A 13,661-nucleotide genomic window follows, 5' to 3' on the forward strand; every position below is an offset into this window, starting at 1 on the left:
CCAATCCAAGAACACAGTATATCTTTCCACCTATTTGTGTCATCTTTGATTTCTTTCCTCAGCATCTTATAATTTTCGTAGTACAGATCTTTTGTCTCTTTAGGTAGGTTTACTCCTAGGTATTTTATTCTTTTGGATGCAGTGGTAAACAGATTTTCTTCCCTAATTTCTCTTTCTGATCTTTTGTTGTTAGTATATAGAAATGCAGTTGATTTCTGTGTATTAATTTTGTAACCTGTGACTTTGCCAAATTCATGGATGAGCTCTAACAGTTTTCTGGTAGAGTCTTTAGGAATCTTTAGGTATAGTATGTCATCTGCAAATAGTGATAGGTTTACTTTTTACTTTTCAATTTGGATTCCCCTTATTTCTTTTACTTCTGTGGTTGTCATGTCTAGGACCTCCAAAAATATGTTAAATACTAGTAGGGAGAGCAAAGATCCTTCCCTTGTTCCTGATCTCAGCAAGAATTCTTTCAGCTTTTCACCATTGAGAATGATGTTAGCAGTGGGTTTGTCATATACAGCCTTTATTATGTTGAGGTAGGTTCTCGCTATGCCCATTTTCTGAAGGGTTTTTATCAGAAATGGGTATTGGATTTTGAAAAGATTTTTTTCTGCATCTATTGAGAGAATCATGGTTTTTATTCTTCAGTTTGATAATGTGGTGTATCACACTGATGGATTTGCAGATACTAAAGAATACTCACATTCCCTGGGATAAATCCCACTTGATCATGATGTACAATCCTTTTAATGTATTGTTGGATTTGGTTTGCTGGTATTTTGTTGAGGATATTTGCATCTGTGTTCATCAGTGAATTTTGTCTGTAATTTTCTTTTTGTGTGGTATCTTTGTCTGGTTTTGGTATCAAGGTGACTGTGGCATCATAGAATGAGTTTGGAAATGTTCCTTCTACTGAAACTTTTTGGAATAATTTCAGAATGATAGGTGTTAGCTCTTCTCTAAATGTTTGATAGAACTCGCCTGTGAAGCCATCTGGTTCTGGACTTTTGTTTGTTGGATGTTTTTAATCACTGTTTCAATTTCAGTACTTGTGATTGGTCCATTCATCTTTTCTGTTTCATCTTGGTTTAGTCTTGGAAGATTGCACTTTTCTACGAATTTGTCCATTACTTCTAGGTTTTCCATTTCATTGGTGTATAGTTACATATAGTAGTCTCTTATGATCCTTTGTATTCTGTGATGTCTAATTTTATTGATTTGAGACCTCTCTCTTTTTTTCATGATAAGTCCGGCTGAGGGTTTATCAGTTTTTTTGATCCTTTCAAAAAACCAGATTTTCGTTTCATTGATCTTGTCTATTTTTTTTTTGTTGTTGTTGTTTCTATTTCATTAATTTCTGCTCTGATCTTTATGATTTCTTTCATTCTAGTAACTTTAGGTCCTGTCTGTTCTTCTCTCTCTAGCTGCTTTAGATGTAAAGTTAGGTTGTTTATTTGAGCTTCTTCTTGTTTCCTGAGGAGGGCTTGTATTGCTAAAAACTTCCTTCTTAAACTGCTTTTGCTGAATCCCATAGTTTTTGGAGTGTCGTATCTTTGTTGTCATTTGCTTCTAGGTATTTTTTAATTTCCTCCTTGATTTCTTCAGTGATCCATTGGTTGTTTAGTAGCATGTTGTTTAGTCTCCACGTGTTTGTGTTTTTTGCAGATTTTTTCTTGTTGTTGATTTCCACTTGTATAACTTTGTGGTGGTAAAGATGCTTGATATGATTTCAATTTTCATAAAGTTACCGAGGCTTGATTCTTAGACCAGGATGTGATCAATCTTAGAGAATGTTCTGTGTGCATCTGAGAAGAATGTGTATTCTGTTGCTTTTGAGTGGAATGTCCTATAAATATCTATTAAGTCCATATGATCTAATACTTCTTTCAGGGCCTGTGTTTCCTTATTGATTTTCTGTCTGGATGACCTCTCCATTGCTGTAAGTGTTAAAGTCCCCCACTATTACTATGATATTGTCAATTTCTTCTTTTAAAGTTGTTAGCAGTTGCCTTATATATTGTGGTGATCCTATGTTGGATCCATAAATATTTAAAATTGTTATATCTTTTTCTTGGATTGATCCTTTGATCATTATATAATGTCTTTCCTTGTCTCCTAAAATATTTTTCATTTTAAAGTCTATTTTGTCTGATATGAATATTGCTACTCCATCTTTCCTTTGATTTATTTTTGCATGGAAAATTTTCTTCCATCCTCTCACTTTCAATTTGTATGTGTCCCTAGAAATGAAGTGGGTCTCCTGAAGACAGCATATATATAGATCTTGTTTTTGAATCCATTCGGCCAGTCTGTGTCTTTTGGTTGGCGCATTTAGTCCATTTACAATTACCTTATTGCCATTTTATTAACTTTTGGATTTGTTTTTGTTGCTATTTTTTTCTTCCTTTCTTCTCTGTTCTCTCCTCTTGTGGTTTGATGACTATCTTTAGTGTTGTATTTGAGTTGATTTTTCTTATTTGTTTGTTTATCAATTGTAGATTTTTGTTTTGCAGTTGCCCTGAAGTTCTGATATAGGTGTCTCTCTCTCTCTCTCTCTCTCTCTCTCTCTCTCTATATATATATATATATAAGATTGTTTTAAGTTGTTGGTCTCTTAATTGCAAGTGCATCTCCAGTGTACTGCATTTGTACATCCTTTTCTCACAATTTCTGATTTTGGTGGCATATTTGTGCATGGATGATTTCATATATTTTCTGTATATTTGCCTTCACTGGTGAGCCTTGTCATTTGCGGTATTTTTGTTTCCTGTTGTGGCCTTTTCTTTTCTGCCTAGAGAAGTTCCTTTAGTATTTGTTGTAAAGCTGGTTTAGTGTTGCTGAATTCTCTTAGCTTTTGGTTATCTGTGAAGGTTTTGATTTCTCCTTCAAATCTGAATGAGAGCCTTGCTGGGTAAAGTAATCTTGGTTGGAGGTTTTTTCCTTTCATCATGTTAAGTATATCGTGCCACTCCCTTCTGGCCTGCAGAGTTTCTGCTGAAAAATCTGCTGATAACCTTATCGGAGTTCCCTTGTATCTTATTTGTTTCTTTTCCCTAGCTGCTTTCAGTGTTATCTCTTTGTCTTTAATATTGGTCAGTTTGATTAACATGTGTCTCTGAGTATTCCTCCTTGGGTTTATTTTATATGGTACTTATTGTGCTTCCTGGATTTGAGTGAGTGGTTCCTTTCCCATGTTAGGGAAGTTTTTGGCAATTATCTCTTTGAATATCTTTTCTGTCCCTTTCTCTCTCTCTTCTCCTTCTGGCACCTGCATAATATGGATGTTAGTGCATTTAATATTGTCCCAGAGTTCTCTAAGACACTCCATTTTTCTTCAATCTTTTTTCTCTTTTCTGTTCCGCATCATTGATTTCCACTTGTCTGTCTTCCACCTCGCTTATTCGTTCTTCTGCCTCCTGTATTCTGCTGTTAGCTGCTCCTAATTACTTTTTTTATTTCAGTTATTATATTTTGCATGTCTTCTTGTTTAAGTTTTATATCTTGTATCTCTTTGGTCAGTGTTTCCTGTAAGTTATCCATCTTTGCCTCCAGTTTATTTCCAATGTCTTGCATCATCTTCAGCATCAACAATCTAAAGTCTTTTTCCTGGAGGTGGATAATCTCCAAATCTCTTAGCTGATTTTCTGGGTTTTTTTTTTCTTTCTCCCTTATCTGAGTTATAGTTCTCTCTCTTCATTTTTATAGGTTTTTGCTGTGGTGACCTTTTTACAAACAATAGAGTTGTAGCCTCTCTTACTTCTGGTGTCTGCCTCCCTTGTGGCTGAGATTGATATGGGGGCTTGCTGTAGGGTTCCTGATGGGAGGGACTGGTGTCTACCCACTGGTAGGTTGGGCTGATATCTATCCTTCTGGTGGGTAGGGCTTTGTGCCTGGATGGTATTAGAGGCTGCTGTGTGCCTTGGGGTCTTTAGGCAGCCTTTTTCCTTTTTTTTTTTTTTTTTTTTTTATTTTATTTTCCCACTGTACAGCAAGGGGGTCAGGTTATCCTTACATGTATACATTGCAATTACAGTTTCTCCCCCACCATTTCTTCTGTTGCAACATGAGTATCTAGACATAGTTCTCAATGCTATTCAGCAGGATTTCCTTGTAAATCTATTCTAGGTTGTGTCTGATAAGCCCAAGCTCCCGATCCCTCCCACTCCCTCTCCCTCCCATCAGGCACCCACAAGTCTCTTCTCCAAGTCCATGATTTTCTCTTCTGAGGAGATGTTCATTTGTGCTGGATATTAGATTCCAGTTATAAGTGATATCATATGGTATTTGTCTTTGTCTTTCTGGCTCATTTCACTCAGGATGAGATTCTCTAGTTCCATCCATGTTGCTGCAAATGTCATTTTTTTATGGCTGAGTAGTATTCAATTGTGTATATATACACCACCTCTTCCGAATCCAATCATCTGTCGATGGACATTTGGGTTGTTTCCAGCTCTTGGCTATTGTGAATAGTCCTGCAATGAACATGTGGGTGCATGTGTCTCTTTTAAGTAGAGTTTTGTCCGGATAGATGCCCAAGAGTGGGATTGCGGGGTCATATGGAAGTTCTATGTATAGATATCTAAGGTATCTCCAAACTGTTCTCCATAGTGGCTGTACCAGTTTACATTCCCACCAGCAGTGCAGGAGGGTTCCCTTTTCTCCACAGCCCCTCCAGCACTTGTTATTTGTGGATTTATTAATGATGGCCATTCTGACTGGTGTGAGGTGGTATCTCATGGTAGTTTTGATTTGCATTTCTCTTCTAATCAGCGATGTTGAGCATTTTTTCATGTGTTTGCTGGCCATCTGTGTATCTTCTTTGGAGAAATGTCTATTCATGTCTTTTGCCCATTTTTCCATTGATTGATTGGTTTTTTTGCTGTTGGGTTGTATAAGTTGCTCATATATTCTAGAGATTAAGCCCTTGTCAGTTGCATCATTTGAAACTATTTTCTCCCATTCTGTAAGTTGTCTTTTTGTTTTCTTTTGGGTTTCCTTTGCTGTGCAAAAGCTTTTCAGTTTGATGAGGTCCCATGGGTTTATTTTTGCTCTAATTTCTATTGCTTTGGGAGACTGACCTGAGGAAAATATTCGTAATGTTGATGTCAGAGAGTGTTTTGCCTATGTTTTCTTCTAGGAGTTTGATGGTGTCCTGTCTTCTATTTAAGTCTTTCAGCCATTTGGAGTTTATTTTTGTGCATGGTGTGAGGGTGTGTTCTAGTTTCATTGCTTTGCATGCAGCTGTCCAGGTTTCCCAGCAATGCTTGCTGAATAGACTTTCCTTTTCCCATTTTATGTTCTTGTCTCCCTTGTCAAAGATTAATTGACCCTAGGTGTCAGGGTTTTTCCGGATTCTCTATTCTGTTCCATTGGTCTGTCTGTCTGTTTTGATACCAGTACCACACTGTTTTGATGACTGTGGCTTTGTAGTATTTCTTGAAGTCTGGGAGAGTTATGCCTCCTGCTTGGTTTTTGTTTCTCAGGATTGCTTTGGCAATTCTGGGTCTTTTGTTGTTCCATATAAATGTTTGGATTGTTTGTTCTAGTTCTGTGAAAAATGTCATGGGTAATTTGATAGGGATTGCATTGAATCTGTAGATTGCTTTGGGTAGTATGGCCATTTTCACAATATTGATTTTTCCAATCCAGGAACATGGAATATCTTTCCATTTCTTTACATCTTCTTTGATTTCTTTGATTAAGGTTTTATAGTTCTCGGCATATAGGTCCTTTACCTCTTTGGTCAGGTGTATTCCGAGGTATTTGATTTTGTGTGGTACAATTTTAAAAGGTATTGTATTTTTGTATTCCTTTTCTAATGTTTCATTGCTGGTATACAGAAATGCAACTGACTTCTGAATGTTAATCTTATATCCTGCTACTTTGCTGAATTTATTAATCAGTTCAAGGAGTTTTTGGGTTGAGTCTTTAGGGTTTTCTATGTATAGTATCATGTCATCTGCATACAGTGACAGTTTGATCTCTTCTCTTCCTATATGGATGCCTTTGATTTCTTTTGTTTGTCTAATTGCTGTGGCTAAGACTTCCAAAACGATGTTGAAGAGCAGTGGTGAGAGTGGGCATCCCTGTCTTGTTCCAGATTTGAGTGAGAAGGCTTTCAGTTTTTCCCCATTGAGGATTATATTTGCTGTGGGTTTAGCATAAATGGCTTTGATTATATTCAGGAATGTTCCCTCTATACCCACTTTGGCGAGGGTCTTGATCATAAATGGATGTTGGACTTTGTCAAATGCTTTTTCTGCGTCTATTGAGATGATCATATGATTTTTGACCTTTTTTTTGTTAATGTGGTGTATGATGCTGATTGATTTGCGTATGTTGAACCATCCTTGTGAACCTGGGATGAACCCAACCTGGTCATGGTGTATAATTTTTTTGATATGTTGTTGGATTCGGTTGGCTAAGATTTTGTTGAGAATTTTTGCATCTATATTCATCAATGATATTGGGCGATAGTTTTCTTTTTTGGTGGTATCTCTGTCTGGTTTTGGAATGAGGGTGATGGTGGCCTCATAGAATGTCTTTGGGAGTATTCCTTCTTCTTCAACCTTTTGAAAGAGTTTAAGGAGGATGGGCACCAATTCCTCTTTATATGTTTGATAGAATTCACCTGTGAAGCCATCTGGTCCTGGACTTTTATTTGTAGGGAGTGATTTTATGACCTCTTCAATTTCATTTCTAGTGATCGGTCTGTTCAGTTGGTCTGTTTCTGCTTGATTCAGTTTTGGCAGGCTGTAAGATTCTAGAATATTGTCCATTTCTTCCAGATTGTCAAACTTGTTGCCATATAGTTGTTCATAGTATTCTCTTATGGTTTTTTGTATTTCTGCTGTATCTGTTGTGATTTCTCCTTTTTCATTTATAATTTTGGTGATTTGGGTTCTTTCTCTCCTCTTTTTAGTGAGTCTGGCCAGGGGTTTGTCAATTTTGTTCACCTTTTCAAAGAACCAGCTCTTGGTTTTATTAATTTTCTCTGTTGTTTCTTGAGTCTCTATTTTATTCATTTCTTCTTTGATCTTTATAATTTCCTTCCTTCTGCTGACTTTAGGACTTTTTTGTTCTTCTTTTTCTAATTCCTTTAGGTGGAGGGTTAAATTGTCAATTTGGGATCTTTCTTCTTTTTTAAGAAAGGCCTGGATTGCTATAAATTTCCCTCTGAGCACTGCTTTTGCAGCATCCCATAGATTTTGAGAGGTTGTGTCTTCATTATCATTTGTTTCAAGGTAGTTTTTAATTTCCTTCTTGATTTCCTCATTGACCCATTGGTTTTTTAGTAGCATGTTGTTTGGTCTCCATGGAGTAGGTTTTTTCTCTTTCCTTTTCCCGTGGTTGATTTCTAATTTCATGGCATTGTGGTCAGAGAAGATACTTGAGATAATTTCTATGCTCCTAAATTTATTGAGGTTAGCTTTGTGTCCCAGTATGTGGTCGATTCTTGAGAATGTTCCATGAGCATTTGAGAAGAATGTGTATTCTGCTTTTTTTGGATGTAGTGTCCTGAAGATATCAATTAAGTCTAACTTTTCTATTGTTTCCTTTAGGATCTCTGTTGCTTTATTGGTTTTCTGTCTAGAGGATCTGTCCATTGATGTGAGGGGGGTATTTAGGTCTCCTACTATGATTGTATTCTCATCAATATCTCCCTTTATGTCTGTTAATATTTGTTGTATGTATCTGGGTGCTCCTATGTTTGGGGCATATATGTTGATGATAGTAACATCCTCTCCTTGGATGGATCCCTTAATCATTAAATAGTGTCCTTCTTTGTCTTTCTTTATGTCTTTTGTTTTAAAGTCTATTTTGTCTGATATGAGCGTTGCGACTCCTGCTTTTCTGTCATGTCTATTGGCATGAAATACTTTTCCCCAGCCTTTCACTTTCAATCTATATGTATCCTTTGTCCTAAGGTAAGTTTCTTGCAGGCAGCATATTGAATGTTTTTGCCTTTTTATCCACTCAGCCATTCTGTGTCTTTTGATTGGGGCATTCAGTCCATTGACATTTAAGGTGATAATTGATAGATGATTATTTATTGCCATTTGATCCTCGTGTTCCAGTTGATTCTATGGTTCTCCATTCTTCTTTTTTTTTTTTTTTTTTTTTTTTTTTGGTTGGATGGTCTCCTGTTACTATCTGCTTGAGTGTATTTTTTTTTTCATTCTTTGCAAATGCAATATTTGGTTTTGGCTTGTGGTTGCCCTGTTTTTTAAGTATGCTAACCCCTTCCTATCATTGTGTGTTTTAGCCTGATGGTCCTGTAAGTTCAAACACTTCATTATTATATTAAAATTAAGAAGAGAGACATACATACAAACAAAAAGGATTATTTACCTCCTAACATCCCTTGCCCACATTTTATGGTTTTGATGACTCTTTTATTTTTTTCTTTTTAATTTTATTTTGTTTGAAGCATGTTCATGATTAAATCTGTATGCTGGCTTATTTGAGTGACTGCTCTCTGATTGCGGTTTCCTCAGTCCTAGTTCTTCCTCTTCTTCTTCTTCTTTTTTTTTTTTCTTTTCTTTAGGCAGCCTTTTTCCTGATGGATGGGGCTGTGTTCCCTCCTGGATTATTGTTTGGCCTGGGGCTTCTCAGTGCTGATGGGTGGGGCCATATTTTCCCAAGATGGCCACCTCCAGAGAAAGTCATGCTGATGAATATTCCTGAGACCTTTGCCTCCAATGTCCTTCCCTCACAACAAGCCACAGTCACCCCCTGTTTTCACAAGAGATACTCTAACAACTGCAGTCAGGTCCAACCCGGATTCCTTGGGAGCCTCTGCTTTGCCCTGAGACCCAGTGTACATGAAAGTATATGTGCACTTTTCAAGAATGGCGTCTCCATTTCCCCCAGTCCCGTGGCGCTCTTGCGCTGAAGTCTCACTGGTCTTCAATGCCAGATGCTTTGAGGGCTCTTTCTCCAGTGCCAGATCCCAAGGTGTGGGGATTTGATGTGAGACTCAGAACTCTCACTGTTGTAGGTGAGCTCTCTGTGATACAGCTATTTTTCAGTCAGTGAGCTTCCTACTCGGAAGGTATGAGATTGGTTATACCACATAATCACCCCTCCTACCTCTTGATGTGGTATCCTCTTTGTCTTCTGGAGTAGGATATCTTTTTGAAAGTTTCCAGTCCATTTGGTTGAAGGTTTTTCAGCATTTGGTTGTAATTTTATTGTTTTTAGGAGGGAAGTTGAGTTCTCCGTCCTTCTCTTCCACCATTTATAGTCATATATTTCTGATTTGATTTTCTTAATTAACCAAGAAGCATCAATGTTAACTAAACATCCTGAAGAGTCTCAATAACTGAGGAATAGCCATGCAATTATGCTATACAGAGTCTTCCATTTTGGATTAATTTAATAATAAATTTTTATTACTGAAAATATACATTTGATGGAATAAAATAAATGGAATTTTGCTTGAGTTAGTATGCTTGTATTAGAATGAAATTATTACTTCTTACAATTGAAATGTTTCCTTATATTTAATATTTATATAAAATTTGGGTGATGCTTTATCTTATTTACTGAAAGAATCCTCTTATCCTCCTGAAATAATGTGCAATAGTAGTAATGTTCATGTCACTATTCTGTGTAACCTCAAATGCTGTAGTAACAATAAAGTTATTGTTACTAAATAACAAATTGTTAAATACTTAAAATATTCATTAATTTCCTTTGCATAAAATAATATTCAAGTATCAAACTGAAATAGATTTAATACCTTATGGTTAAATTATTAAACAATATGGGATTAATTGAATGTGTTAGGTCATGCTATTAAATCATAATACATTTCCTTTAATAATCAATAGGATGGGTTGGCAAAGAAGAAGCAATCATCTCCAGCTCCTCTTCAGTTTTTCTAATTGTATGAATCATGCTTATTGTTATAAATGGATATTCTGAATTCTTGTTGCTGAACTCCTTACAAAAGTTAGAAGCTAAAATGTGCCAGTGTATGAAAGTCCTGTAAACTAGCATACAATGCTCCTGGAATATAGAATCAAAAGGAGAAAGACATCAGCATCCTGTATCTCCTCTCTGTGTGTGCTAAAGCTAATGGAGGGTGAAATTTGTTTCTTTAGGTAGTTTTCAGTGACCTGACTACCATCATCAATTTTATCTTCTTGATTCTAACTTTTATTTCCTGTTCTCCTCTACTAATACTCTTCCATTTGGCAGTAAGTGCACTGTCTCTGTCATAATACTCCATGTCAAAGGGAATCAGAACACGGAATTTAAATTGTGAATATCTTAATGTGATGCAAAGCTGCTGATTTTATCCACTCTTTGAGTGATTCAAAGATAAATAAGCTACTCCTGGATTTTTGAAAGCTGTAATTATTTATAGTTCACACTTAAAATTTAATATTAAAAGAAGTGACAATTAACTAAAATATAAACAAATCACATTTTATTTAAAACTGGTTCTTGGAAAAAATGTGAAGTATGTTTTTACCAAGTTCCCTGAAGTTATCTTTCTTACAGAACATTTTATCATTACTAATTTTAATAGTAGGAGCATCTCTTTGAAGTATTAAAAAATATTGGCAGGACACAGAAAGGAGCCATTGGCAATCTATGTGGCTAGGTAAATGCTTCTGAATGAGGGGAAATGATTTAGCAGATACCAAGTGTAAAGAATATAATGAAAAAGTGATAAAAATTAAATTTGTATGAATGGACTTTTGCTACTTAATAATTCTCAGTTGGATTTCTTTCTTCTAAAAATAAAAATACTTTAGAGTCTTTATTAATTTTTACTTCATCAGTACCAATTTCTATGACACAGATTATCATACACCAGTCATTTCAGAGTACGTATTGAAAAAATGAATAAGTGAGGACATAAATGAGGAATGGGAAGAACTTTTTAAATGCTTACATTTATTTTGTGTCCACCAATTAATCTGCCAGTTATTGTTCTAAATATCTTACATATACTTTTATCATTTAATCTTAATGAAGACCTTATGAGTTTTATACTATAATTATTCTTAGGTAGCTGTTGAAATTGTGGACAGAGAGTTCCCTTGAGATCACAGAAATAGTAGCAGCAAAGCCAAAGTGTGTACTCTCAACAATTATTCAATAATGCCTTATTAACAATGAAGAACCTTGGCAATTCAGATTATAATTTTAATATGTCAATCTTTTCTCTTTCTCTGACAGATGAATCTAAAAATACATTTTATCAAAACATTTAAGAATTCTATATCATGTATTCACACAACTAAAAATATAAACCTTCTCTTAGATTAGGATGTTATAGTTTCTAATTTACTCTTGAACTCCAAAAATAGGGTTATTAAACTACAGCTACTAAATATAGGGTATATTTACTCCACAAAAGAAGAGTAATTACTTTGTTTTTGACTATAGTATAAAATAATATAATTTGAGACAATTTAGAAATAATTTGCCTACAGCAGGATTTCAAAAATATCCTGCCTTAATATCAAAATGTAGGGAGGCAGGTTTGTTTTCTCATGAGAAAAGATCCTCTCTATTTCAAAAAGTCACAAAATAATAAAATATAATGTGTGTTTCATGTCTCACTTTAAAACACAAACTAATAAATAGCAAAAATTGTATTGGAGATATTTTGTTGTTAATTTACCCTTGCCCTTCATGTGAAGTGCGTTTGTGAGATTCAAAAGAGCATTCTACAATCTAGCAATGAAAATGAGCATTCATTTTAGCTTTAATAATACTAAAGAATAATGGCTTATGTATCTTATTTATTCATGAAGCTTATGGAATTGTGATAGTCCAAGTTATTACATGTACAGGAATAAGTCTAGATTTTTTTTATCATAACAGAAGAATTTTTATAATTCATAAGAATTTTTATAATTCATAAAATATGTTGGTCACATGACTTAGGATATGATGCCAAAAGTGCAAAAGACAAACCATGTCCTTTATGACTCTATTAAAGTTATTATTTTTAATAATAAACATTTTGCAATAAATAAATATATTCAAACATTTATTCAAAATACATTTTTTGTTGATTTACCACTATTGGTAAATGCTGGTAAAGTACACACTTTCTCAGAAAACAAATGGGCAAAATCTCTGATTTGAAATGTTTGCCAGCTAACATAATATAAATAATCCCATCATAGTGTATTTCAAGCTATTATCATGATGTCTCTGAAAGAGGAGTTGTGGAGAGAGGCAGAGAATCCCCTCTCTTGGCTCCGTTTGGGCTATGTCCAGCACATGGCTCATGCAATTGTATGAGACATAGTAGGGAACAAAATATTCATCACGGCTTCTACCCCAAGAGATACTTGAAAAATCTCCCCCTTTCTGAACAAAGTATTGTGGGTAACTACTGTCTAAGATTTCAGTTCAATAATAACTCTTACATAAATTATCATGATTTACTATGAAAGTATTTTCATGTAATTATTTGCACACAAAAATATTCTTCATATGGTCCATATTTCAGTACATGAATATATTCATAAAGTCTATTTTTAATTTAAATATGTTTCACATACAATGTTGTACAAATTTAAGGTATGCAACATGTGAATGTGTTACATTCATACATTGTAATGCAATTTCCATCATAGCTATAATTAAAGACTTAAACATAAAACCAGATACTATAAAATTCCTAGAAGAAAACACAGGGAAGAAGCTTTGTGACATTAGTCTTGGCAATGTTTTTTTGTTTTTTTTTTTTTTGGGATATGACTTAGGATATGATGCCAAAAGTGCAAAAGACAAAAGCAAAAGCAACAAATGGGGCTACATCAAACTTAAAAGCCGCTGCACAGAAAAAAGCAATAATTAAAAAATCAGGCAACAACCTACAAAATGGGAGAAAACTTTTGTAAGCCATATCTTGGACATGGGTTTAATATACAAAATGATAATTTTTCTTTGAAATCAGAGAGTACCTAGGCATTCTGGGAATTTATTTTAAAAATATAATAAATGACCAGATACAGTTGGAACTATAATTTGAGGCAAAAGAAAATTAAAATCATTTTACTGAAGTCAACTGAATTTTTGTTTACTTTCTTATTTTGATTTTTAAAGGAGATTGATTGAGAGGCTGAATACTTTTCATGCTGGCAGAAATTTATATTGATAGTAGCATGGATAGAAATGACAATGATCTAAGAATAAGTGAACAACATTAACAGATCTGATCGTGCGTAATGAAATTTTAGCATGTCAAAAAGCCATTTTCTCTTATTATTGCTCTTTGGAAGGAGTTAACAACAAAAGACACATTTTGGATCCAAAAAAGATTCCTATTATTTTTCATTAACAAAACAATCTAAGGATGTGATAAGTTTTCCTCTGAATAACTGAAGAATAAAGATACAGGATTCATATAAATTTTATAAACTAACAACTAAACATAAATTCCAAATTTTTATATTGATATTTCCATGAATTCTTTATTAGCACGTAGTTTCTTAGGTGAGCAGCAATGAGTGGTAACAACGGGGTTAAACATGTTCACACAGTTGAAGGAGTAATTTCCCATCAGTTACCAGTGGTTAGCATGATGCCTGAGTTTGGAAAATTATTCATTAGGAGAATATTTTTAGGAATTTCATGCTCTTTTGTTTATCTGTTCTTTACCAGAGAAGAGAGCTTCA

The 13,661-nt window shown here is 34.6% G+C and overlaps 1 long non-coding RNA gene across 1 annotated transcript in view; it reads left to right on the forward strand.

The window, feature by feature from the left end:
* LOC110257219 (uncharacterized) overlaps positions 1-13,661 on the forward strand; it is a 233,427-nt gene that overhangs the window by 94,816 nt on the left and 124,950 nt on the right. The gene's annotated exons all lie outside the window — the stretch shown is intronic.

Source organism: Sus scrofa, chromosome 16 (assembly GCF_054392235.1).
Source record: "Sus scrofa isolate SSC_HxYL_T2T_F1_AM1 chromosome 16, Sscrofa_HxYL_maternal_Yorkshire_Landrace_v2.0, whole genome shotgun sequence".
NCBI classification, from domain to species: Eukaryota; Metazoa; Chordata; class Mammalia; order Artiodactyla; family Suidae; genus Sus; species Sus scrofa.